Below are 23,485 nucleotides of genomic sequence, written 5' to 3' on the forward strand. Positions count from 1 at the left end.
TTATGCTATGCGAAGGTCTGGTCTAGCTCCTCTTGTCAGGATAAGCAAAAGTCCTTGCCCCACGTTTGGACGCCAATTGTAGCGAGCTGTTGTCTCCAGAAGCTGCCGATTGCTCTCTGGGAAGAGATCTGCTGTGTCTACTCAAATCTTTTGGACAGATTCTTCTTCCTGTAGTGAACCGTTGTCTCCAGGCAGTTGCTGTTAACTCTTGTCCAGAGAAGTGACTTCCCTTCCTGCAGAGAGCCGACTTCCCTTCCTGCAGAGAGCTGCGTCAAGCCAGATGTAGTGCAGAGTCTTCTTCTTGAATCTCCTCCAGCTCTTATCCTTCTCCAGGCCAATCTGCTCTCTGGGCCCAATGTTGTCTCTTTTATCCTCCCAGAGAATGGGCGTGGGATAATGCAAGGGCTTCTGGGAAGAACCACTTCAGCCAATGAGCTTGCTTCTTCTATCAAGTCATCCTGAGTTCTCACCTTGTAATTGTCCAGACAACCTGAATTCTCACCTTGTCACTGTCCAGACAACCTGAGTTCTCACCTAGTAATCCTAACATCTCCCCCTTTCTTTTGATTTAGAACATAGGACAGTCATGACCTTGAAACATAAATCCATCAATATGGGAAATATTACAGATAATTACATAAATGACCTTGAAACATAAATCCATCAATATGGGAAGTATTACAGATAATTACATAAATTACATAAGCACATAGTAACATAACACATGCTAGAAGTATATAACATAATCAAATAATCATAAATTGAAAATTTATAAATGTCCATAAGTCCATTGTCCATTAGTCTCATCTTGTGTGAGGAAGTCCAATGATTCCTGATGGTTTTAAAGTTCTTTAACAGTCTTCTTATTATCCATGCTCTTTCAGTGTCAGATGTTTCTTAGATCTTCTCCTTTATTTTGAGGTCTTTCTCTTTTTCTGTCTCTCTCTGATGGACAAGGCGAATATGACTCGTTGGCACCCATCTGATTCCTTCTCCTGCTGAAGAAATACAAGCAAACCCTCTCCCCCAGGCAGTTAACCTATCTGGTCCCTTCCATTTACCACTTTCTAAATCTCTTCTCATCATCTGGCAATTATATTGGGATTGTTTGCACTGGACACAGCCCTGTTGGTTTAAAAGGCCTGTATTCTCCCCAAGTGTAATCCATTTTTGCAATCTGATTGCCTTTTGGCTGACTGATTGGGTAATCCCTTTCTGCCATGTGATTACTTTTCTGCTGGTTGATTAAATCAGAGTCCTGGCCTTCTAAAGGTTCTTTGGGTGTAACATCAGCTGCCATCATGCCCCAAGTCTTTTTTGCCTGGGGCCCTGGACTTGGGCCCCTCATCCCATTTCCCTGAATTATTCTACACTCTGATGCCCAATGGAGTCCTCTGTTGCATTTTGGACATGGGGTTTTAGGTCTTCTCTCACCCTGTCTTCTCACTGTATCTCCATACCTACACTGAGCTCTTAGATGTCCAATTTTTCCACATTGAAAACATCGCTGAGTTTCTCTAGAAGTCCCTTGCCAGGAGGGACCCTGTCTTTCCACATTCATCATTGTCCGGGTGTAAAAAGCATTTGTTCCAACTGTAGCACAGCGTCTTATGATCTCCTCTAAAGGAGCATCTTTGTCTAATCCCCATATAATTCTTTTGCAAATCTCATTGGCATTTTCCTTAGCCAGATGTCTGGTCATTATTTCTGTAGCTGCATTTTCTCCAATAGTTCTTTTGACAGCAGTTTGCAAACGTCCCACAAAATCTGCAAAAGGTTCATTGGGACCTTGCTGTATTTTAGTGAAAGCTTCTCCGCGATCTTTCTGTCCAGGGAGGACACCCCAAGCTTTTATTGCAGCCTTAGCAATTTGTTAATATATTGTCATGGTATAATCAGTCTGTTCTGAATTCTCTCCATATCGACCTTCACCAGCCAAGTGCTCAAAAGTGAATTGTGTGTTAACTCCTATTTCCAATTTGCATCTGACTTGAATTTTACATAATTCATGAAATTCTGCAAGCCATAATAAATTTTCTCCAGGTTCCAGACATGTCCTTGCTATGGATTTCCAATCATTCGGGGTTAGGACTTCATAAGACAAACCATCTAGTAACATTTTGACATAAGCTGATGTAGCCCCATAAAGGGTACAACCTTTTTTCAAATCCTTAATTTTATTCAAATCTAAAGGTGCATATCTTCTCCTTTTTTTACCTACAGAGTCAGTATTTTCAATCACAGGATATGCATGTATAAAATCACTTATATCCTGTCCTTCTCTCTTAGCTTTAACCAATGCTTTTTCTAATCTTGTCATAGGCTTAGGCTGCTTCACAGGCAATTCTGTTTGTGTTTCTGCCTCTTCCCCTCCTTCTTCCTCCACCTCTGAAGGTGGGGTTGATGTGGGCCTGTCAATAATCTGTTCTCTAGGCAGAGTTGAAGCTTCTTCAAGAGAATCATACCATAATTCCTCATTTAAATCTTCTTGCTCTAGGGCAAGATCTTGATCTTTCCTTTTTTCCTCACACTTCCTCCTCTGTTCATTTTTAAAACTTTTCCTTCTCCTACAACTTGCTTGATAGTTTAAGGCTAATTGAACTATGTTGTAGATATAAAATACTTCTGCAGAAATTGAACGAGGCCCATTTTTTGCTTGACATTCTTTCATTTCATATCCCACTAGCTTCCATTTATCTACATCTATCTTTTCTTCCTCTAAGAACCAAGGGGATGTGCGTCTTAATGCACCCAAGAGTTTAGCAATCTGTACCCAGGTTACAAGTAAACTCTGCTCCTCAATTATCTTGATTATAATCTCTATAGTACCACTCCTGAATGGGGGTGGAGCTGAGGTTGCTTCTGGGGCTGGGGTTGAGTCGGCTGAGGTCCAGGGATTGAAAATAGCTAACATCTGCCCCATTTCAGCTATAAGAGATTCCTGGTTTAGCCCTTAACAAGTTAAGTTCCTTATTTATCTATTAGCACACTCACTTAATCTTTAACAAAGTTTCCTCATTACTCACGGTTCTGTGTCAGAGAGACTGAGATCTGGATCGGAGGCTTTTCCACTGGAATCAGGACCGTGTCTGTCCCACGTTTGGACGCCAATTGTAGCGAGCTGTTGTCTCCAGAAGCTGCCGATTGCTCTCTGGGAAGAGATCTGCTGTGTCTACTCAAATCTTTTGGACAGATTCTTCTTCCTGTAGTGAACCGTTGTCTCCAGGCAGTTGCTGTTAACTCTTGTCCAGAGAAGTGACTTCCCTTCCTGCAGAGAGCCGACTTCCCTTCCTGCAGAGAGCTGCGTCAAGCTAGATGTAGTGCAGAGTCTTCTTCTTGAATCTCCTCCAGCTCTTATCCTTCTCCAGGCCAATCTGCTCTCTGGGCCCAATGTTGTCTCTTTTATCCTCCCAGAGAATGGGCGTGGGATAATGCAAGGGCTTCTGGGAAGAACCACTTCAGCCAATGAGCTTGCTTCTTCTATCAAGTCATCCTGAGTTCTCACCTTGTAATTGTCTAGACAACCTGAGTTCTCACCTAGTAATCCTAACAATGCTAATCTCTCTATTTCACTTACCCTAAGTGCCCAGCCAGAATATGGGTTTAAAGCCATTGGACCCACATGGCTCTGGGGACCTTGCATAGTTCTCCTGCATTTTAATCCAATGAACTTGTATGTCATAGCAACACCTCCCTGAGGGCATGGTCTCCTTTGAGAAAGAAGGACAAACAACAATGACAAAAATTAGGACCAAAAACTGTGCTTCACCCAGTGGGTACTCAATACTTGCTGAATGAATACATGTTTTCCCCATGGGGCTCATGGACAGTCAACTTTGGGTTGTTCCCTCCTGGCTTCCATCTGCCATCAACAGTCCTGTAAAAAGATGGCTAAGCAATAGCTAATCCTAATACATACTCTCCCAATAATAATAATACTAACACTAACTAGCACTTATATAGTGCATAAGGCATGCAAATTATTTTATGTTTTCTCATTTAACCTTCATAACAACCTGGGAGGCTAAGCATTATTATTATGAACATTTTACACATGATGAAACTGAGTCTGAGAACAGTTTGGTGATTCCTCTGATGATCATCTAAAAAGTATCTGAAAGGATTTGAATGGGTCCTCCTAAGTCCTGCCTAAGTATCTACTATTTAAGCTTTCTTTAAGCCTTTCTATGATTGCTGTATTTCCATTTTAGGAACATCAAAGTATAGAAAGCTTTAAGTAGAAGTTGGATCCATTGGCCTCTAAGATCACTTGAGATTATATGCTTTTCTGAATCACCATTGTCTGAATCACCTGGTAGCTTTGTCAACAATCACTAATAGTAAAGGAAGGTATTTTCCCTCTTCTCTTCTTCCTCATTTATTTCCTGCCTCTATATCTTTACCAGTCAGTCCCCCATGCCTGGAACTCATTCCTTGCTCCTCTGTCTTTTAGGATGTCAGCTTTCCTCAACGCATAGTAAAGGTGGGATGTCCCTTTGTGATCCCCACCTTGTCCTCCCAACTTGTTAATGTTCTTGACTTCTTCAGATTATAGCAGGGGTTCTCAAACTAAGGCCCTGGGGCCAGATACAGTCCTTGAGGATGTTTATGAGGCCAGCCAGGTTATGGCAAATGGGCTGAGGGGTGGAGACAGAGTGTGAGCTTTTGTTTTTACTACAGTCTGGCCGTCCAAATCTGAGGGACAATGAACTGGCCCTCTATTTAAAAAGTTTGAGGACCACTGTCTATAAGGTATATGCTTATGCAGTAACATAAGTCCTTTCCAATAGAATAGCAACCCCTTGAGGTCAGGGACTGTTTTCACTTCTTTAGCCAGCTGTTAACTTGGGTTTAATCCCACTGTGTTGAATGAATAATGGGAATAGTAAGAGTGCTGAATTGTTCTTTAAGGACTTCAGCACCTGACTTACAGTATTCACATAAATGAAATTACAGATCTGTTAAAGTCCCAAAGTTATTGGTGTTAACAGGAAATCATAGTGACATAGTGATGTTAGGCTTTCAAAATGAGTAAAGTACTTTAGCAATGTGGTGGCTGGTAAGAATACAGAAATGCAAACTGAAGCTCTGGGCTGATTACCCTCAGCTGTGACTGTCAGCATGGTAGTTCAAAGGAATGGAGAGGTTGCCAAACCAGAGTCTGGGACCAGAGTGTCACATTAGGTAGGATTAATGGAGTTGAAAAGAATGTGGAAGCATTTTTCTGGCTAAGTACCCCTGGTTGTAGTCTGCTTCACAAGAGAGCTAACAGTGGTCTTTAAGAATACTCTGTGTGTCTAAGCTCTTAAAGAGCTACTTTCCTTGGTGCATTTCAGCTGAATCCTATTACCTAAATACAAAGGGGAGGGCACTCTCTCAGTAAAGAAGTTAAAAATCCTAGAGCCCAGCAGTAAGCAGAAGGGAATGGAAGAGAATGGTTCCTTGAAGACATCTAGTAGAAAATGGCCAAATGATATCGATGAAGGCTGTAGGCAGTGTTTCAAGTATGATCTTCCAAGACATTGCAAATTCTCTGGTCATGTGTTAGCCATTAAGTACCTACTGCAAGCTAGACACTGGGAGTGCAGAAGATACAAAGAAAGGCAAGACTCAGTCCCTACCCTCAAAGACCCAACAGTCTAATGGGGAAATATACAATTAATATGTACATTTGAGTTAAATGCAAGATAAGAATGGAAAGTATCAGAATTAAGGGAGATTGAGAAATGTTTCCTCTAGAAGGTGGTGGGATTTTAGCTGAATTGCCATCCCACAGTGGGCTTCTTTTCACTGTTTCCTCCATATTTTCTTTCTCCCTGAGTTGGTTTTATGAAAAAGCCAATAAAATATATAAACCTTTGGTCAATCTGATTAGAAAAAGGAAAGAGGAAAATCAAATTGTTAGTCTTAAAAATGAAAAGGGGGATCTTTCCACCAATGAAGAGGAAATTAGAGCAATAATAAGGAGTTACTTTGCCCAACTTTATGCCAATAAATTTGAAAACTTAAGTGAAATGGATAACTATCTCCAAAAATATAGGCATCCCCGATGAACAGAGGAGGAAGTAAATTGCTTAAATAGTCCTATTTCAGAAAAAAAAAATAGAACAAGCTATGAATCAAATCCCTAAGAAAAAATCCCCAGAACCAGATGGATTTAAAGAACATTTAAAGACATTTAAAGAACAATTAGCTCCAATGCTATATAAACTATTTGGAAAAAATAGGGGATGAAGGAGTCCTACCAAACCCATTTTCTGACACAGGCATGGTACTAATACCTAAACCATGTAGATTGGAAACTGAGAAAGAAAGCTAGAGACCGTGCTTGTTTCAGCAGCACATATACTAAAATTGGAAACATACAGAGAAGATTATCATGGCCCCTGTGCAAGGATGACACGCAAATTCATAAAGGGTTCTGCATTTTTAAGGAATAAGAGTAGGTAATGAAAAAATTAAACTATCACTCTTTGCAGATGATATGATGGTATACTTAGAGAAGCCCAGAGATTTGTTATTAGAAATAATTCACAACTTGAGCAAAGTTGCTCAATACAAAAAAATCCACATAAATCCTCAGCATTTTTATATATCACCAACAAAATGCAAAAGCAAGAGATACAAAGAGAAATTCCATTCAAAACAACTGTCAAGAGTATATAAATATTTGGGAATCCATTAACCAAAGAAAAGCCAGGAATGACATGAGCAAAATTACAAAACACTTGCCATAAAAATAAATTCAGATTTAAATAATTGGAAAGAGATTAAGTGCTCTTGGTTAGACACAGCAAATATAATAAAGATGACTAGAATCCCTAAACTAATCAATTTATTTAGTGCTATACCAATCAGACTCCCAAGAAACTAGTTTAATGACCTAGAAAAAATAACAACAAAATTCCTATGGAAGAACAAAAGGTCAAGAATTTCAAGGGAATTAATGAAAAAAAAATCAGATGAAGGTGGTCTAGCTGTACCTCATCTAAATCTACATTATAAAGCAGCAATCACCAAAATCAATTGGTATTAGCTAAGAAATAGACTAGTTGATCAGTGGAATAGGTTAGGTCCACAGGACAAAATAGTGTCCAACTATAACACTCTAGTGTTCGACAAACCCAAAGATACCAAAATTTTGGGATAAGAATTCATTATTTGAAAAATCTGTTGGGAAAACTGGAAATTAGTATGGCAGAAATTAGATATGGACTTGCACTTAACACCATATACCAAGATGAGATCAAAATGGGTCCATATTTAGACATAAAGAATTAGATCATAAATAGATTGGAGGAACATTGTAGTTTACCTCTCAGACTTGTGGAGGAGGAAGGAATTTATGACCAAAGGAGAACTAGAGATCATTATTGATCATAAAATAGAAGATTTTGATTACATCAAATTAAAAAGCTTTTGTACAAACAAAACTAATGCAAACAAGATTAGAAGGGAAGTAACAAATTGGGAAAAATGTTTACAGTTAAAGGTTCTGATAAACGCCTCATTTCCAAAATATATAGAGATCTGAATCTAATTTATAAGAAATCCAACCATTCTCCAACTGATCAATGGTCAAAGGATATGAACAAACAATTTTCAGATAATGAAACTGAAACTATTTACACTCATATGAAAGAGTATTCCAAATCACTACTGATCAGAGACAACTGAGCAAATTAAGACAACTCTGAGATACCACTACACTCCTGTTAGATTGGCTAAGATAACGGGAAAAATAATGATGAATGTTGGAGGGGATATGGGAAAACTGGGACACTGATGTATGATTGGTGGAGTTGTGAAAGAATCCAGCCATTCTGGAGAGCAATTTCGAACTATGGCCAAAAAGTTATCAAACTGGGTATACACTTTGATCCAGCAGTGCTACTACTGGGTTTATATCCCAAAGAAATACTAAAGAAGGGAAAGGGATCTTTATGTGCCAAAATATTTGTGGCAGCTCTTTTTATAGTGGCTAGAAACTGGAAAGTGAATGGATGCCCATCAATTAGAAAATAGTTGGGTAAATTATTAAATATGAATGTTATGGAATATTATGTCTCTGTAAGAAATGACCAGCAGGATGAATACAGAGAGACTTGGACAGACTTACAATGAACTGATGCTGAGTGAAATGAGCAGGAGAACACTGTACACTACAACAACAATACTGTATGAAGATATATTCTGATTGAAGTAGATATCTTTAACAAACAGATGATCTAATTCAGGTCCAGTTGAGCAATGATGGACAGAAACAGCTACACACAGAGAAGGAACACTGGGATTTGAGTGTAAACTGTTTGCATTATTGTCTTTTTGCCCAGGTTACTTATACCTTAGGATTCCATTTTGTAAGGTGCAACAAGAAATGTGGTGTTACACACATATATTGTACTTAGGTTATAATATAACAAATTTAATATGTATAGGATTGACATCTAGGGGAGGGAATAAAGGGAGGGAGGGGAAATTTGGAAAAAATGAAAATGAGGAATAATGTTGTAAAAAAAATTACCCCTGCATATGTACTGTCAAAAAGTATAATTATAAAATTAATAAAAATAGATAAGATCTAATTCACTTCCTGTTGATCAATGATCGACAAAGACAGCTACAACCAGAGAAGTAACATGGGGAATTGAGTGTAAAATGTTTCCACTATTGTCTTTCTACCCAGGTTACTTATACCTTCGGAATCCAATTCTTATTGTGCAACAAGAAATTTGGTTTTACACACATATATTCTATCTACGATATACTGTAACACATTAAACATGTATAGGATTGCCTGTCATCTAGCGGAGGAAGTAGCGGGAAGGAGGGGGAAATGTTGAAAAGTGAATACAAGGGATAATGTTGTAAAACTATTATCCATGCATATGTACTGTCAAAAAATTATAATTATCAAATTAATTAAAAAAAAACAGAAATACTAAAGAAGGGAAAAGGACCTGTATGTGCCAAAGTGTTTGTGGCAGCCCTTTTTGTAGTGGCTAGAAATTGTAAATTGAATGGATGCCCATCAATTGGAGAATGGTTGGGTAAATTATGGTATATGAATGTTATGGAATATTATTGCTCTGTAAGAAATGACCAGCAGGATGAATACAGAGAGGCTTGGATAGACTTACATGAACTGATGCTGAGTGAAATGAGCAGAATCAGGAGAGCAATATACAGTTTAACAATGATACTGGATGAAGATGTATTCTGATTGAAGTGAATATCTTCAACACAGAAAAGATCTATTTCAGTTCCAGTTGATCAATGATGGACAGAAACAGCTACACCCAGAGAAGGAACATTGGGAAAGGAGTGTAAAATGTTTGCACTACTGTCTTACTACCCAGGTTATCTATAACTTTGGAATCCAATTCTGATGGAGCAATAAGAAATTTGGTTTTACACACATATATTGTTTCTAGGATATATTTTAACACATTTAATATATATGGGATTGCCTGTCATATAAGAGAGGGAGTAAAAGGAGGGAGTAGAAAATTTGGAAAAGAGAATACAAGGCATAATGTTGTAAAAAAAATTACCCATGCATATGTACTGTCAAAATTTATAATTATAACGTTAATAAAACATCAAAAAAATCTATAAAAAATAAAAAAAAGATTTGATTACACCACCTCTCCCCCTAAAAAAAGAGAGAGGAAGAGAATTTAAGACTCAATTAAAAAAAAGAATGTTACAAAATGAACAAAAACTATTTTTTAAAGAATAGCTAAATCTTTTGCAGTTGAACTTTTGTCATAATATTGCTGTTACTTTGTACAATAATCTCTTGATTCTATTCACTTCACTTCCTTTCAGGTTATAGAAGTCTTTCCAAGTTTTTCTGAAAACTATTCTGTTTGTTATTTCTTATAGCCCTATAGTATTCTATCACAACCCTATGCTACATCTTGTTCAGCCATTCCCCAACTAAAGGGCATCCCCTCAATTTCTAATTCTTTGCTAGTATAAAAAGATTTTTGGCCAAGATTTTTTATGTGCTTCAAAGGAAGGGAACAGACAGTAGTAATTGTTGGCCACACCTGAACAATTTTAACTGTCAATGATAGCTAATTTAATAGCTGAGAGAACAAGCTGAGCTGTATGATTTATTGGCAAAAAAAAATAGACATGATAAATAAGTCAGTGGACAACACAGTCAGCCCAAAGATCTTGAACACAAAATGAGACAGATTAAAAACAATTTATCCAAGAAGACTTATTAAAAAAAAAAAAAAGTTAACCAGGATACAAAATTAGGCAATTAGATTTCTAATTGGAGTAGAGATTAAAAATGTTCCAAATTGGTTATAAAAATTTTTTTGAAAGTATATGTTCATGAGTAATTTTTTTTATAACATTATCCCTTGTATTCATTTTTCCAAATACTCCCCTCCCTTCCTCTACTCCCTCCCCTAGATGACAGGCAATCCCATACATTTTACATGTGTTACACTATATCCTAGATACAATATATGTGTGTAAATCCAATTTTCTTGTTGCACATTAAGAATTGGATTCCAAAGGTATAAGTAACATGAGTAGAAAGACAGTAGTACTAATAGTTTACATTCAATTCCCAGTGTTCCTTCTCTGGGTGTACTTGTTTCGGTCTATCGTTGATCAACTGGAAACAAGTTGGATCTTCTTTATGTTGAAGATATCTACTTCCATCAGAATATATCTTTATACATTATTGTTGTTGAAGTGTATAATGATTTCCTGGTTTTGCTCATTTCACTCAGCATCAGTTCATGTAAGTCTCTCCAAGCCTCTCTGTATTCATCCTGCTGGTCATTTCTTACAGAGAAATAATATTCCATAACATTCATATACCATAATTTACCTAACCATTATCCAGTGGATGAGCATCCATTCATTTTCCAGTTTCTAGCCAATAAAAAAGAGCTGCCACCAACATTTTGGCATATACAGGTCCCTTTTCCCTCTTTAGTATTTCTTTGGGATATAAGCCCACTGGTAGCACTGGTGGATCAAAGGGTATGCACAGTTTGAAAACTTTTTGGGCATAATTCCAGATTGCTCTCCAGGATGGTTGGATTCTTTCTTTTTTTTTTAATATTAATAATTTTTTATTTTATATATATATATATATATATATATATATATATATATATATATATATATATATATATATATATATATATATATATATATAATATTATCCCTTGTATTCATTTTTCCAAATTACCCCCCCTCCCTCTATTCCCTTCCCCCGATGACAGGCAATCCCATACATTTTACATGTGTTACAATATAACCTAGATACAATACATGTGTGTGAATATCATTTTCTTGTTGCACAATAAGCATTAGATTCCGAAGGTACATGTAACATGGGCAGACAGATATTAGTGCTAACAATTTACATTCACTTCCCATTGTTTCTTCTCTGGGTGTAGCTACCTCTGTACATCATTGATCAACTGGAAGTGAGTTGGCTCTTCTTTATGTTGAAGATTTCCACTTCCATCAGAATACATCCTCATACAGTATTGTTGTTGAAGTGTATAGTGATCTTCTGGTTCTGCTCATTTCACTCAGCATCAGTTGATGTAAGTCTCTCCAGGCCTCTCTGTATTCCTCCTGCTGGTCATTTCTTACAGAGCAATAATATTCCATAACCTTCATATACCATAATTTACCCAACCATTCTCCAACTGATGGACATCCATTCATCTTCCAGTTTCTAGCTACAACAAAAAGAGCTGCCACAAACATTTTGGCACATATATGTCTCTGTCCGCTCTTTCGTATTTCTTTGGGATATAAGCCCAGTAGTAGCGCTGCTGGGTCAAAGGGTATAGACAATTTGATAACTTTTTGGGCATAATTCCAGATTGCTCTCCAGAATGGCTGGATTCTTTCGCAACTCCACCAGCAATGTATTAGTGTCCCAGTTTCCCCACATCCCCTCCAACATTCATCATTATTTGTTCCTGTCATCTTAGCCAATCTGACAGGTGTGTAGTGGTATCTCAGAGTTGTCTTAATTTGCATTTCTCTGATCAGTAGTGATTTGGAACACTCTTTCATGTGAGTGGATATAGTTTCAATTTCTTCATCTGAGAATTGTCTGTTCATATCCTTTGACCATTTATCAATTGGAGAATGGTTTGGTTTCTTATAAATTAGGGTCACTTCTCTATATATTTTGGAAATGAGACCTTTGTCAGAACCTTTGTTTTTAAAAATATTTTCCCAATTTGTTACTTCCCTTCTAATCTTGTTTGCATTAGTATTATTTGTACAGAAACTTTTTAGTTTGATGTAATCAAAATCTTCTATTTTGTGATCAATAATGATCTCTAGTTCTCCTCTGGTCATAAATTCCTTCCTCCTCCACAAGTCTGAGAGGTAGATTATCCTCTGTTCCTCTAATCTATTTATTATCTCCCTCTTTATGCCTAAATCATGGACCCATTTTGATCTTATCTTGGTATATGGTGTTAAGTGTGGATCCATATCTAATTTCTGCCATATTAATTTCCAGTTTTCCCAACAGTTTTTTTCCGAATAATGAATTTTTATCCCTGATGTTGGTATCTTTGGGTTTGTCAAAGATTAGATTGCTATAGATGTACCCTTTTTTGTCCTTTGTATCTAATCTGTTCCACTGATCTACCGGTCTATTTCTTAGCCAATACCAAATGGTTTTGGTGACTGCTGCTATATAATATAGCTTTAGATCAGGTACACTTAGACCATCTTCCTCTGAGTTTTTTTTTCATTAGTTCCCTTGCAATTCTCGACCTTTTATTCTTCCATATGAATTTTGTTGTTATTTTTTCTAGGTCATTGAAATAGTTTCTTGGGAGTCTGATTGGTATAGCACTAAATAAATAGATTAGTTTGGGGAGTATTGTCATCTTTATTATATTCACTCGGCCTATCCAAGAGCACTGAATGTCTTTCCAATTATTTAAATCTAATTTTATTTTTGTGGCAAGTGTTTTTTAATTTTTCTCATATAATTCCTGACTTTTCTTTGGTAGATGGATTCCCAAATAATTTATACTCTCAACATTTGTTTGGAATGGAATTTCTCTTTGTATCTCTTGCTGTTGCATTTTGTTAGTGATATATAAAAATGCCAAGGATTTATGTGGATTTATTTTGTATCCTGCCACTTTGCTGAAATTTTGAATTATTTCTAGTAGCTTTTTAGCAGAGTCTTTGGGGTTCTCTAAGTATACCATCATGTAATCTGCAAAAAGTGATAGTTTGATTTCCTCATTTCCTACTCTAATTCCTTGAATCTCTTTCTCGGCTCTTATTGCCGAGGCTAGCGTTTCTAGTACTATATTGAATAGTAATGGTGATAGTGGGCAACCTTGTTTCACTCCTGATCTTACTGGGAAAGGATGTAGTTTATTTCTATTGCATATTATGCTTACTGACGGTCTTAAATATATGCTCCTGATTATTCTAAGGAATAGTCCATTTATTCCTATACTCTCAAGAGTTTTTAGTAGGAATGGATGTTGGATTTTGTCAAATGCTTTTTCTGCATCTACTGGCATGATCATATGGTTCTTATTAATTTGATTATTAATATGGTCAATTATATTAATAGTTTTCCTAATATTAAACCAGCCCTGCATTCCTGGAATAAATCCTACTTGATCATAGTGTATTATCCTGGAGATGATTTTCTGAAGTCTTTTTTGCTAATATCTTATTTAAGATTTTAGCATCAATATTCATTAAGGAGATTGGTCTATAATTTTCTTTCTCAGTTTTCAATCTACCTGGTTTAGGTATCAGTACCATGTCTGTGTCATAAAAGGAGTTTGGTAGGACTCCTTCATCCCCCATTTTTTCAAATAATTTATATAACATTGGGGCTAATTGTTCTTTAAATGATTGGTAGAATTCACATGTGAATCCATCTGGCCCTGGGGATTTTTTCCTGGGGAGTTGATTAATAGCTTGTTCTATTTCTTTTTCTGAAATGGGACTATTTAAGCAATTTATCTCCTCCTCTGTTAATCTAGGGAGCCTATATTTTTGGAGGAAGTCATCTATTTCACTTAAGTTATCAAATTTATTGGCATAAAGTTGGGCAAAGTAACTCCTTATTATTTCTCTAATTTCCTCTTCATTGGTGGAAAGATCCCCCTTTTCATTTGTAAGACTAACAATTTGATTTTCCTCTTTCTTTTTTCTGATCAAATTTACCAAAGGTTTATCTATTTTATTGGCTTTTTCATAAAACCAACTCTTGGTTTTATTTATTAATTCAATAGTTTTTTACTTTCAATATTATTGATTTCTCCTTTTAATTTTTGTATTTCAAGTTTAGTTTTTGGTTGGGGGTTTATAATTTGGTCTTTTTCTAGCCTTTTAAGTTGTAAGCCCAATTCGTTAATCTTCTCTTTCTCTATTTTCTTCAAATAAGCCTCTAAAGATATAAAAGTTTCCCTTATTACTGCTTTAGCTGCATCCCAAAGATTTTGGTATGATGTCTCATCATTGTCATTATCTTGGGTGAAATTATTAATTGTTTCTATAATTTGCTCTTTCACCCAGTCATTCTTTAAGATGAGATTATTCAGTTTCCAATTACTTTTTGGATTATTTACCCCTAACTTTTTACTGAATGTAGCTTTTATTGCATTGTGATCTGAGAAGAAGGCATTTATTATTTCTGCCTTCCTACATTTAATTTTGAGATCTTTATGTCCTAATATATGGTCTATTTTTGTATAGGATCCATGAACTGCTGAGAAGAAAGTATATTCCTTTCTATTGCCATTCAGTTTTCTCCAAAGGTCTATCATACCTAGTTTTTCTAATGTTCTATTTACTTTTTAAATTTCTTTCTTGTTTGTTTTGTGGTTTGATTTGTCTAAATCTGAGAGTGCAAGGTTGAGATCTCCCACTATTATAGTTTTACTGTCTATTTCTTCTTGCAATTCTCTTAACTTTTCCTTTAGAAAGTTAGATGCTATACCACTTGGTGCATATATGTTTAGTATTGATATGTCTTCATTATTTATGCTACCTTTCAGCAGGATATAGTTTCCTTCCTTATCTTTTTTAACGAGATCTACTTCTGCTTTTGCTTGATCTGAGATAAGGATAGCTACCCCTGTTTTTTTGGCTTTACCTGAAGCATAATAGGCTCTGTTCCAACCTTTTACCTTTACTCTGTATGTATCTCCCTGCTTTAAGTGTGTTTCCTGTAGACAACATATTGTAGGGTTCTGATTTTTGATCCAATCTGCTATCCGTCTCTGTTTGATGGGATCGTTCATCCCATTTACATTTACAGTTAAAATTACTAATTCTGTATTTCCTGCCATCATATTATCCCCAGATTATGCTTTTTCCCTTGACCCCCCCTGATCCCCCTCCCCGATATTTAATTTATAGACCCCCTTTGTGACGCCCAACCCTCCCTTTTTTTTTAGTATCCCTCCCCCCTCCCTCCAAGTCCTTTCACTTATTCTCCTTTTCCTTTTCCCTTTTCCTCTCCCCCCTTTTAATGAGGTGAGAGAAAATTCTCTGAAAAACAAATATGTTAATTATTTACTCTTTGAGCCTCTCCTGATGAGAGTAAGATTCACACCATGATTCTCCCCCTCACTAAGTTCCCTCAGATATGGTGTATTTTCTATGCCTCTTCCTGGGATGTAGTTTCCCTCTTTTTATCATTCCTTCCCCTTTTTCTGAAACGACCTCCTTCCCTTTACTACACCCCCCTTTTTTTCTTTTATATCAGTAAAATCAAATTATCCTTGAGTACTTTTTATATACCCACAACAGAGTTACAGTTCTCAAGGGTTCTGTGTACCTTTTTCTGTTTCTCTTCAGTCTTGTGGATGTAGATCAAATTTTTTGTTTAAGTCTGGTTTTTTTCTTAGAAACATATAGAATTCCTCTATTTCATTGAATGACCATCTTCTTCCATGGAAAAAGATGCTAAACTTAGCTGGGTAGTTCATTCTTGGTTGCAGTCCTTGATCTTTTGCCTTACGGAATATCAGGTTCCAGGCCCTTCTATCTTTTAATGTGGAGGCAGCCAGATCTTGAGTGACCCTTATTGTGGCACCTTGGTATTTAAATTGTTTTTTTCTAGCTGCTTGCAGGATTTTCTCCTTTGTGTGGTAATTCTGCAGCTTAGCTACAATATTCCGTGGTGTTCTTTTTTTAGGGTCTATTTCAGAAGGAGTTCGATGAATTCTTTCCACATCTACTTTCCCTTCTGTTTCTATTATCTCTGGACAGTTCTCTTTGATAATTTCCTGTAAAATAGAATCTAGGCTCTTTTTTTGGTCATAGTTTTCTGGAAGTCCAATGATCCGCAGATCCTCTCCTAGATCTATTTTCCAGGTCTATAGATTTTCCCAGTAAGTATTTGACGTTGTTCTCCAGCTTCTCATTTTTTTTTTTTTTTTGTTTTGTTTGACTGATTCTTGGGTTCTCTGTGAATCATTCATTTCTATTTGTTCCATCCTGACTTTTAAGGAGTTATTTCCTTCTTTCACAGTTTTTAGTTCTTTTTGTAAATGCCCAATTTCGTTTTTAAATGAATTATTTTGCTCTATTGAATTTTTTTCCATTTCCCTAATTTTTTTGAGAATTATTTTCTTTTTCCAATTCAGAAATTCTATTTTCTTGAGACTTTTTTATCTTTTCCAATTCAGAAATCCTACTTTCCTGTGATTTTTTAACCTTTTCTAATTCACAAATTTTGTTTCCCTGCATCTCCTGTGAATTCTTTATTTTTTCCAACTCCAATTTCAGGACGCTGTTATTCTCTATCATAGCTTCCCTTTCCTTTCCCCATTTTTCTTCAAACTCCCTTAATTTTTTAATAGTCCCTTCAAGGAGAGAGTTATGTGATGGGGGGCAGGAATCGTTCCCCTTTAGGTTGTTATCTGCTGTCTCTCTGCTGTTTACTTCCTCGGGGTTGGATACCCGCTCTTTCTCTGTGTAGAAGGAATCTATGGTTTTTCTGGCTTTTTTGTTCATATTTAAAAAATGTTTTGGCGTCTGTCCCTGGGGTAGGAAATTATTTATTTACTTATTTACCAGCTTCCTCCCAGACCGGATGGATGCAGCGGCCCCTGGGCCTGAGCTAAGATAGAGCTCTGGGAGAGAGTTCCCCATCCCCCTCCCTGGAAGTGCCTCAGAGGTGATTAGCTGTGTTTTAGTGGCTTCCCTGAGGTTGAGACTGAACAGTAAAGGCAGCACAAAGCGTAGCCTATGCTTCCCGGTGGGGCGTGGATGTCTGCAGCAGGTGACGTGAAAAGCCCCTGCACTCAAACTGGAAGTGTCTGCCAGAAACCGTGGTCCCTAGTTCAAAGGTTCTGCTTCTCTGGGACTTCCTGGAGCTGAGTTCCACTCCCTCCAGCTAAACTAGGCAGTGTGTGTTACCTTGGGCCGTATCCACCCACTTGTCAATCTCTTAACTATTCTCAGGAGGTAGCTGAGGCCACGCCCCCTTGTGCCCAGATCTGCTGAGTCACCCCCAGGGTCCTGGAAAATCTAATCTATCTGAATTTTTAAGGTATTTTAGCTTTCTCTTCTGAACTGCTATATAAAAAGCAGAGAAGAGCTAACAGCCTGTGCCAGATTCTTTTATCTCAGTGGCTTCTCTGATCCCAGAGCCCTTCCCAGCGCGATCGGCGCAGTATGCTAGCACCCAGCCGTCTGTGCTGGCCTCTCTTTTTCCTCCCCTGGGAACTGACCTTTTCTGTTGAAACTCCAGATTCTCTTCAGCTGGTAAGTTGTGCTTCCAGTCCTTGTGGTATCTATCAGTCCAGGGCTTTTTCTGAGGCTTAATTTATCTAATTGGTTGTTAGGGAGTGAGGACGTTCACAGAGTCGTGTGTTTCTTCTCCGCCATCTTGGCAAATAATGAATTTTTATTTTAAATGTTGGCATCTTTGGGTTTCTGAAAGACTAGATTGCTATAGATGTACCCTTTTTTGTCCTTTTTACATAATCTGTTCTACTGATCTACTGGTGTTTTTTTTAGCCAACACCAAATGGTTTTGGTAACTGCTACTATATAATATAGCTTTAGATCAGGTACAGCTAGACCACCTTCATCTGACTTTTTTTCATTAATTCCCTTGAAATTCTTGATCTTTTATTCTTCCATATGAATTTTGATGTTATTTTTTCTAGGTCATTAAAATGGTTTTTTGGGAGTCTGATTGGTATAGCACTAAATAAATAGATTAGTTTGAGGAGCATTGTCATCTTTATTATATTTGCTTGGCCTATCCAAGAGCAATTCATGTCTTTCCAATTATTTAAATCTGACTTTATTTTTGAGGCAAGTGTTTTGTAATTTTGCTCATATAATTCCTTACTTTTCTTTGGTAGATGGATTCCCAAATATTTTATACTCTTTTTAAAAAAAATTTATTTATAATATTTTGACAGTATATATGCATATTTTATACTCTTGACAATTGTTTTGAATGGAATTTCTCTTTGTATCTCTTGCTGTTGGATTTTGTTGGTGATGTATAAAAATGCTGAGGATTTATGTGGATTTATTTTGTATCTAGCAACTTTGCTAAAGTTGTGGGTTATTTCTAATAACTTTTTATTAGAATCTCTGAGGTTCTCTAAGTATACCATCATATCATCTGCAAAGAGTAATAGTTTTGATTTCCCCATTACCTATTCTCATTCCTTTAATCTCTTTCTCAACTCTTATTGCCGAGGCTAGCATTTCTCATACAATATTGAATAGTAATGGTGATAGTGGGCAACCTTGTTTCACTCCTGATCTTACTGAGAAAGGTTCCAGTTTGTCTCCATAACATATTATGCTGACTCAAGGTCTTAAATATATGCTCTTGACTATTTTAAGGAATAGTCCATTTATTCCTATACTCTCAAGTGTTTTAGTAGGAATGGATGCTGTATTTGATCAAATGCTTTTTCTGCATCTACTGGCATGATCATATGGTTTTTATTAATTTAATTATTAATATGGTCAATTATACTAATAGTTTTCCTAATATTAAACCAGCCCTGCATTCCTGGTATAAATCCTATTTGATCATAGAGTATTATCCAGGGGATGATTTTCTGAAGTCTTTTTGCTAATATCTTATTTAAGATTTTAGTATCAATATTTATTAAGGAAATTGGTCTATAGTGTTCTTTCTCAGTTTTCAACCTACCTGGTTTAGGTATCAGTACCATGTCTGTGTCATAAAAGGAATTTGGTAGGACTCCTTCAATCCCTATTTTTTCAAATAGTTTATATAGCATTGGAGTTAGTTGTTCTTTAAATGTTTGGTAGAATTCACATGTAAATCCATCTGGTCCTGGGGATTTTCCCCTGAGGAGTTGATTAATAGCTTGTGTAAAGTTCTTGAATTGTGAGGGTCCAGTCATCTGTTCAATTATAATCCTTCTCTGGGAAGAGATCTGTAACATCTTTTCCTCTGTGCGCAGGTTTCTTGGGAGCTCTGAATCTCCTCCAGCTCTTGTCCTTTCTCAAATCAGACTGGTCTCCTTTCAGCCTGCCTGGCATCAAAACTCTATCCCAGAGTCGATTCTCCCAGACCCAATGCTGCCCTTCTTTTATCCTCCCAGAGAATGGGCATGTAACACCTCAATGGGGCATGGAGAAATACTTCCACCAATGAACTTGCTCCTCTTAGAATTCCTAAGGTGTAAATTCCCTTTAAAGGCCCAAACCAAACGTCTGAGCCAGAGAGCTGTCAAGTCAATCTGAGTTCTCACCTTGTAATTGTCCAGACAACCTGAGTTCTTACCTTGTCACTGTCCAGACAACCTCAGTTCTCACCTGGTAATCCTAACAAGCTTGTTCTATTTCTTTTTCTGAAATGGGACTGTTTAAGCAGTTTAACTCCTCCTCTGTTAATCTAAGAAGCCTATATTTTTGGAGGTAGTCATCCATTTCACTTAAGTTATCAAATTTATTGGCACAAAGTTGGGCAAAGTAATTCCTTATTATTGCTCTAATATCCTCTTCATTTGTAGAAAGATCCCCTTTTCATTTTTAAGACTAACAATTTGATTTTCCTCTTTTCTTTTTCTGATCAGATTTACCAAAACTTTATCTATTTTATTTGCTTTTTCATAAAGCCAACTCTTAGTTTTATTTATTAATTCAATAGTTTTTTTTTTAACTTTCAATATTATTGATTTCTCTTTTCAATTTTAGAATTGCAAGTTTGCTTTTTGGTTGGGGTTTTTTTAATGTGGTCTTTTTCTAGCTTTTTAAGTTGCAGACCCAATTCATTGATCTTCTATTTTTCTATTTTATTCAAGTAAGCCTCTAAAGATATAAAATCTCCCCTTATTATCACTTTAGCTGCATCCCACAAATTTTGGTATGATATCTCATCATTGTCATTATCTTTGGTGAAGTTATTAATTGTTTCTATAATTTGCTGTTTCACCCAGTCATTTTTTTATTAGTTTTTATTTACCAGATATTTGCATAGGTAATTTTACAACATTGACAATTACCATTTGTTCCAATTTTCCCCTCCTCTCCCCCCCGCCCCAGATGGCAGGTTGACCTATACATGGTAAATATGTTAGAGTATAAATTAAATGCAATATATGCATACATGTCCAAACAGTTGTTTTGCTAAACAAAAAGAATCGGACTTTGAAATAGTGTACATTTAGCCTGTGAAGGAAAATCCAAAATGCAGGCGGACAATATTGGAGGGATTGAAAATTCTATGTAGTGGTTCATAGTTATCTCCAAGAGTTTTTTCTCTGAGTGTAGCTGGTTCAGTTCATTACTGCTCTGTTGGAACTGATTTGGTTCATCTCATTGTTGGAGAGGGCCACTTTCATTAGAATTGATCATCATATGTTATTGTTGTTGGAAGTATATAATGATCTCTTGTTCCTGCTCATTTCACTCAGCATCAGTTCATGTAAGTCTCTCCAGGCCTTTCTGAAATCATCCTGTTGGTCATTTATTACAGAACAATAATATTCCATATTGTTCATATACCACAATTTATTCAGCCAATCTCCAATTGATGGGCATCCATGTACTTTCCAGGTTCTGGCCACCACAAAGAAGGCTGCCACAAAGATTCTTGTACATACAAATCCCTTTCCTTTTTTTAAGATCTCTTTGGGATATAAACCCAGTAGCAAAGCCGCTGGATCAAAGGGTATGCAAGGTTTGATAACTTTTTGAGCATAGTTCCAAATTGCTCTCAGGAATGGCTGGATGTATTCACAGTTCCACCAACAATGTATCAGTGTCCCTGTTTTCCCACATCTCCTCCAACATTCTGCATTATCTTTCTCTGTCATTCTAGCCAATCTGACAGGTATGTAGTGGTATCTCAGAATTATATTAATTTGCATTTCTCTGATTATTAATGATTTGGAGCATCTTTTCATATGTCACCCAGTCATTCTTTAAGATGAGATTATATAGTTTTCAATTACTTTTTGGTCTGTTTACCCCTAACTTCTTGTTGAATGTAGTTTTTATTGCATTGTGATCTGAGAAGAAAGCATTTACTATTTCTGCCTTACTGCATTTAATTTTGAGATCTTTATGTCTCAATATATGGTCACTTTTTGCATAGGTTCCATGAACTGCTGAGAAGAAAATATACTCCTTTCTATCACCATTCAGTTTTCTCCAAAGATCTATAATAACTAAATTTTCTATTGATCTATTTACCTCTTTAATTTCTTTCTTATTTGTTTTGTGGTTTCATTTTTCTAATTCTGAGAGTGCAAGGTTGAGATCGCCCACTATTGTAGTTTTGCTGTCTATTTCTTCTTGCAACTCTGTTAACTTTTCCTTTAGGAAGTTAGATGCTATACCACTTGGTGCATATATGTTTAGTATTGATATGGCTTCATTGTCTATGCTACCTTTTAGTAGGATATATTTTCCTTCCTTATCTCTTTTAATTAGATCAATTTCTGCTTTTGCTTGATCTGAGATAAGGATGGCTACCCCTGCTTTTTTGACTTCACCTGAAGCCTTTACCTTTACTCTGTATGTGTCTCCTTGCTTTAAATGTGTTTCCTGGAAACAACATATTGTAGGGTTCTGACTTTAGATCCAGTCTGCTATCCGCCTCTGTTTAATGGGAGAGTTTATCCCATTCACCTTTACAGGTAAAATTACTAATTCTGTATTTCCTGCCATCATATTATCATCAGATTATGCTTTTTTCCCTTGTCCCCCCTGAACTCCTTCCCCAGTATTAAACTTATGGACCCCACTTGTATCATGCAGCCCTCCCTTTTTAATATCCCTTCCCCCTCCTTTTAAGTCCCTTCCCTTTTCTTGTACCCTTCTCTTATTCCCGTTTTCCTTTTCCCTTTTCCTCTCCCCTCTTTTAATGAGGTGAGAGAGAATTCTCTGAATAACAAATATGTCAATTATTTAGTCTTTGAGCCTACTCTGATGAAAGTAAGATTCTCACAATGTTTCTTCCCTTCTCTAAATTCCCTCAGATGTGGTAAATTTTCTTTGCCACTTTCTGGGATGTAGTTTCCCTCTTTTTATCTCTCCTTTCCCATTTTCTGATACTGTCCCCTTTCCCTTACTACTTCCCTTTTTTATGTTATATCAGTAAAATCAAATTATACATGTGGACTTTCTGTATATCCACAACAGAAATACAGTTCTCAAGAGTTCTTTTTACATTTTCCTGCTTCTCTTGAGTCTTGTGGATGTAGATCAAATTTTTGTTTAGGTCTGGATTTTTTTCTTAGAAACAAATGGAATTCCTCTGTTTCATTAAATGTCCATGTTCTTCCATGGAAGAAAATGCTAAACCTATCTGTCTAGTTTCTTCTTGGCTGCATTCCAAGTTCATTTGCCTTTTGGAATATCAGATTCCAGGCCCTTCAATCCTTTAATGTGGAGGCAGCCAGATCTTGAGTGACCTTTATTGTGGCACCTTGATATTATAATTGTTTTTCCTAGCTACTTGCAATATTTTTTTCCTTAGTCTGGTAGTTCTGAAGCTTAGCCACAATGTTCTGTGGAGTTCTTTTTTTTAGGGTCTTTTTCAGAAGGTGTTTGATGAATTCTTTCAATGCCTATTTCCCCTTCTATTTCTATTATCTCTGGAAGTTCTCTTTGATGATTTCCTGTAAAATAGAATCTAGGCTCTTTTCTTCATCATAATTTTTGGGAAGTCCAATGATCCTCAGATTATGTCTCCTAGATCTATTTTCCAGGTCTATAGATTTCCCAGTAAATATTTGACATAATTCTCCAGCTTTTTTTTTTTTTTTGACTGATTCTTGGTTTCTCAATAAATCATTCATTTCTATTTGTTCATTCTTGATTTTTAATGAATTATTTTCTTCATGCACATTTTTTAGTTATTTTTCTATATGTCCAATTGAGTTTTTAAATGAATTATTTTGTTCTGTGGAAATTTTTCCCATTTCACTAATTTTTTTAGTGAGTTATTTTCTTTTTCCAATTCACATATCCTCCT

General features: G+C 36.4%; 1 non-coding gene across 1 annotated transcript; it reads left to right on the forward strand.

The window, feature by feature from the left end:
- The first annotated feature begins 6,324 nt into the window (after positions 1-6,324).
- LOC141545280 (U6 spliceosomal RNA) lies at positions 6,325-6,431 on the forward strand. The gene has a single exon (XR_012482958.1). It is a non-coding gene; the product is annotated as a U6 spliceosomal RNA (small nuclear RNA).
- The last annotated feature ends 17,054 nt before the right edge of the window (positions 6,432-23,485 follow it).

Source organism: Sminthopsis crassicaudata, chromosome 5, assembly GCF_048593235.1.
Source record: "Sminthopsis crassicaudata isolate SCR6 chromosome 5, ASM4859323v1, whole genome shotgun sequence".
NCBI classification, from domain to species: Eukaryota; Metazoa; Chordata; class Mammalia; order Dasyuromorphia; family Dasyuridae; genus Sminthopsis; species Sminthopsis crassicaudata.